The sequence below is a fragment of the Pinus tabuliformis genome, chromosome 8 (assembly GCF_031772625.1).
Source record: "Pinus tabuliformis cultivar Carrire ecotype Pingquan chromosome 8, CPIR1, whole genome shotgun sequence".
NCBI lineage: Eukaryota > Viridiplantae > Streptophyta > Pinopsida > Pinales > Pinaceae > Pinus > Pinus tabuliformis.
In genome coordinates, this window is record NC_142294.1 from 859,524,529 (window position 1) to 859,530,528 (window position 6,000).

Below are 6,000 nucleotides of genomic sequence, written 5' to 3' on the forward strand. Positions count from 1 at the left end.
AGCTGCACCCGGCTAACTTTCAGGGCGGTCGCTTTCATATTTTGATTAGCTACACTTCCTGCACGCAAAAAGTTGTGTCGATCAGTGACTTTCTCATATTTACGCCAATGATTACATAATTTTTGTGCGAAAATAGCAGTTCAACCTACCTTATATTTTGCTGAAATCACGGAAATAAGCCCTATCTCCCTCAATCACACACACATTCACAATCATGTGAAATATTTCTTTGCTTTGTCGTTTTAGATGCGCACGAGACCTCTGCATACGGTGTTTCTTGGAAGTGTTGTTGAAGGTCAATTAAAATACAGAAACCTGCATCATCGAGTAGGTACCTGACTGTTCTGCTCAGGAAGCCTGCTCTCAGTCCCTTTTTAGTGTGCACTGAAAGAAGAAAATAATGTATTAATTAAATGTCACCATTGTCATTGATGTTTTTGTACTACAAACTAGAAGAATGTGGGGTTCTTGCTCAATAAATAGTGTAGAATATTTTCTTTTGACATTTCACCTTCTTTCTTCCATATCTGTCAATGAAGGGGACCCATGACAATAGTCTACTTGTAAATGCAACTATTTATTCTCTTTTAAAACTTCAGTTTTTAGATTCAACTTCCTAATATGTTTCCACATTTTTTGCAGACATTGAGACAACATGGAAAAGAAATGGAAGACTATTATGGGCCTTGAGGTGCAAGACCCTAAAGAGAAAATCATATTTTCTAGTAAAGATTTAGTTTGGTCTGAAGTATACAAGATGAACATGAATATTGACCGCGTTGCAAAAATTCCTAAACTAAGAATTAATGATTTTATTCAAGGAGAGGAATCGAATCTAGATGCTCCATGTTCCTTCCAGTGTCGAAAAAGCAAAACTCCAAGCTCAAGGCCTAGTGCTGCCTTACTATGGGAACTGTAAGTATTTTAGAAAAGCCTTCTTTACATGATGATATTAACAATGCTTTATCATTTGTCATATGTGTTGACATTTCAAGATTTATTTTGTAGTTATACTTGCTCATATGGCCCAGAGGACAAGAGAGAAGAATGGAAAACCAAACAAAGGCATTCAATTGTCAAAAAGAGGGGTTGCCAATGCCATTTTATTATAAGGATCATGGTTCAAGATCCTGATGTTGCAATAATAACATACAACATGTATGATCATGAAGATGGGAAAGGATGGCCTTGTCATGGAAAACACGACACTTTAGGTGATGATGGTCCTCAGAGGAAGCCAAGACTTTCAAGAGACATGATTTCTTATTTAGAGAGTTCTTTTTTCCTTCAAGTGCCAATTGACTCTGTTTGTAAAATGCATATTAAGAAATATGTTGACATACATCCCACAGCTCAGGTTAGGGATTTTTTCTTATGCAAAAAAGATATTGTAAACATCTATAATCGTCTGACAAAAGAAAATTACCAACTACATAGCAAAGATGAAATGAGTGTGAATCTCTGGTATGAAAAAAACCATAATGATTTCTTCTTCTACTAGAAGCCCAATGGTGGAGAGATCCCTTTTATCGCTGGAATACAAACAAAATGGATGTTGGAAACTATGGTCAAGTTATCCCATAATAGCTTGATAGCCATGGACTCAACATTTAGTACAAATAAATATGGAGTGAGTATTTTTGCAATGATAGCTTTAATGAATCATTTTGGTTATAATGATTCAATATGATTATTGACTTAAAATTAACTTCATTTTTTTTAATATGATAGTATCATTTGTACACGCTTGTGGTGTTTGATGAGCAACAAAGTGGGGTTCCAGTTGCATGGGTGGTGATGTCACGTAATACATCACAAGATATAGCGGTATGGCTGGAGCACCTCATGCATAGGTGTCTTCAGCTTCGTCCTGACTGGAAGGTCAATGCCTTTATGGTTGATGATGCATTGGTTGGAATCATTGCTTTGAGGTAACATCAATATTCTTATTTGACATTGCAAGCAGGGAAAATTTTAAGAACCCCCCCAAATTTACATGTATAATAAATGGGCGAATCTCCATGGTATATAGGAAAAATGGAAGGCGATTTTATCAATAATATGATATGCATATATAATTTTTTGGCAAATCTCTCACCAGGCATGGCGAATATTTTTTACTCAATTATAAAATCTTGTGTTTATTGAATACACAAATGAAATCATTGCATTTCTTTAAAATATATTTTGAAATAAAAATTACCAAAATTACATATCGATAACCTAGTAGGTGTAGGATAAAATTCTCCCGTGCCATTCACATAAAGCATGAGAAAAAACCTAATAATATATATAAAACCAAGAAAAATTCAAATTCATCACTTCTAGGGACCTCGTAACCACCCTGCCAATACACAAGTATGTTCCTGTTTGCAATTAGAAAAATTACCCAAATTACAATCTGTTTACTCCAGCATATGTTGGAAAGTTATAGAAGGATGACTAGTGCAATCAATCCATTCCTTTTAGCCCTGGATTTGTTTCAGTAAAATAGAAGTATACAAATATACTTGTCCAATGCCTATGCTTTAACCATTCACCTTAAGATGTTTTTACAATATAATTTCCTAAGTCTATTTAATATCTTCATTATCATAAAAACCAACCTATATCCATTTTAACTCCACATCTACCATTCTTAGGGGGATGAAATCTATTTATCCCTCTGAGCACTTGGTAGACCCACAATTAAGATGGATCTAAAATGATAAAATTTCCCCTTTAAATAGTCTATGCTCACATGAATACCATGGTATTACCATGGGTCAATACCATGGGTTATCATAAACCTGGAGCTTAAAAATTACTATTAGTAATTTATAAAAATTAATAAAATTAATAGTTGATTTTTATTTTAACCAAGCTAAAATGTTTAACATACATTAAATTACAACATCCATTTTTACTCTTGATCGGATCAAATATTTTTTCACTCTATGCTAGTTTTCATATCACGATATTTGATACCTCTAGCAGATCCAGAGTAAAGATGGATCTATGCTGGTTTAATTCCCCCATTTAAATAGGCTACATTCCAGGTGAATACCATGGGTCAATACCATGTGCCATTTTGGTGAATACCATGGGTCAATACCATGTGCCATTTTTATTTTTATTAATACTAATATTAAGGTTAATAATGTTTTTTTGCATGCTATTAATAACAATCTAGTCCATGGTATTTGTCCCATAGTATTTTGCCCATAGGTTTCACCTAAATATAACGCATTTTTTGAGTGTTTGTAAATATAAGGTGACTTATGGAGTAAATATAAAAAAATGTTTTATTTGTTTACCATACCTCTCGTTTATTTATATTTTTATTAATTTACCATACCTCTTGTACAAATATGGTATTTGGCCCATAGGATTCACTTAAATAAAACCTCTTTCTTGAGCCTTAATAAATAGAACAAGGGTTATGGACTAAATATAAAAAGAGGTTTTATTTATTTGCCATGCGTCTAGTTTATTTATATTTTTATTTATTTACCATACCTTTTGAGTAAGTATAAAAAGACGTTTTATTTATTTACCATACCTCCACTTTACTTATATTTTTATTTGTTTACACCCTTGCATGTATATAAGGTGACTTATGGAGTAAATATAAAAAATGTTTTATTTATTTACCATACCTCTCATTTATTTATATTTTTTATTAATTTACCATACCTCTTTTATAAATATGGTATTTGGGCCTTTGGCCCATACGATTCACTTAAATAAAACCCATTCTTGAAAATGGGCGAATGGAAGGTTGTAACTCCCAATTTCAAGGGCTAAATTTACCTTTTTAACCCTCTCCCTTAAAATAAGGTGGGCTATTTGAGGTGATTTGTAAAAAAGTACTATGATACAAAATATTCGCCCACTAAAAATTTAAAACCCCTTAATTTCACCAAAGGGCGAACATTCGCCCCTAAAATCACCCCTAATTGCAAGTTGCATTCATTCTAAATATTTCTCACTTAAAATGAATTAAGTTTGGCAGGAGAATCACCAGATGATGCAGGAGCATCTGGTCGACAGGGCGAAGATCGAGAAGGGGCAGACAAAGTTTCTAAAGAAGATTGGGAAAGATGAACAGTTCGACAAATGGACAGCAAGTCTGTCAGAGTTCTTATGTTTTATTTTGTTTCTTCCAAGGTCAACTACAGCATTTGATTCTGTTAGCTTAAATTTCTATTTATTTTGTTTTAACTATAGTAACAGGTCTTAATTAGAGTTGTTAAGAGACTGTAGTAACAGGTCTTAAGTTAGAGTTGTTGAGAATTAGATTAATATCAATAATCAATGTAAGCAGCAAACCCTTATGTAACAGAGGAAACAGGTAAACAAACAAATAGTCAAGTCACGTAAGTTGATAGTAACTGCCGAGCAACTGTAATGTAGTAACTACCAAGCAGTTATCTAACTACTGAAACTATTGTACAAAAAGACAGATGAAATAACCTAGAGGGGTTCCGGAGCGAAGCATTGAAAAGAGAATAAGAAAAATACATTTTATTTCCTTCATCAAATGTTCAGTGCACAATTAAATACAAGATTGCAAGATTTATGTCCTCTATGATAGAATACGCATGCATACATATTTCTGTTCATTCAATTCATTGCAGACAAATACAGTAACAGAGTTTCACGACCTCAAAAGAATACACATATATATATATATATTTTCTGTACATTCAACTCATTGCAGGCAAATATAGTAATCGAGTTTCATGACCCCAAAAGGAATACACATATCTATTTGCTGTACATTCAACTCATTGTAGGTAGACACAGTAATGGAGTATCACGACTCCAAAAGTCTCATGACCAGCCGAGACCGAGAGCGAGCATAAAGCGAGGAGAGACAAACAATAACGCAAGATACAGTCCACAGTCGAAATTGGTAAGCAACAGCACCGAACTTAAATATATATTACATACCACTGTGTAATTACATTTCAGGTTTATAAAACTCCCATAACATGAAAGGACTGTGCAACGAGGATTCGTTGGTCCCGACCACCAAATAAAAGAACTTACAGAAACCCTCCTAGCTACAATTACGGGTCGATTGTGCAACGAGGATTCGTTGGAGCAAGCCATTAAACAAAAGCATTCACAGAAACCCTCCAAGCTACGGCTACGGGTTGGAATAACATAAAGACCAGACCCTACCACTATCTCGCATACAGACCATAGATGCAAGTAAATACAGCAAAGACGAAGAACCACAGAAGAAACTAAGGTAAGAACAGAGCTACCCGGAAGACAAGCAGTCGAAGTCCCTGCAAAGCCACGAGACTGGTCACCTGCAACCACCACAGAAGAGCAACGTTAGGGTTCATAACCAAATCAAAACCCTCGCAACAGAAACAACATCGTGAAGCTGTAAAGGAGTTGACAGAAAGCGAAACCCTTGTATGGCTGAGGAGCATAGCCATACCTGAAGTGAACCGAACCCATAAGCCGCAGAAACAAAGTGAAACCCTGACCACAGAGGGGCTGCGAGAGTTAGCACCAGCTCGAGCAGAGGATAATGAAATATAGCAAGGAACAATCTCTTACCTGAAGACACAGTGCCGAACGTCGGACAAGAACCAGAGGCGGAGCCGAATACCTGAGCAAAACACAGAGAGAAAAGTGACGGAGTGAAAATGACCGAATAGGCGCGAACCGGCAGTGAAAAGGGAAAAGTGAAATTAGGGTTTGGTAATTTCGAGAAGAACAGGTGTCGCGGGAAGAGACCAAGTCAGTACCGTGGGTTGATTAATAATCACCTACCAAATAAATTGCAATCACACCATATCCAAAATCAAAATATCAGTGCAGGTCCACATAGGATTGGGCTAGTGTGGGACCACGTGGGCTGGGCCCCCATCAATTGGTATCAGAGCCAAGTTTTTTTTATATATAGAGGAAGATGGCAGAAGGGCAAGTGCCAAGACGAGGACGTGGAAGAGGTGCACGTAGAGGAGCAGATGAAGGATTGAGGGAACAAATTAGAGT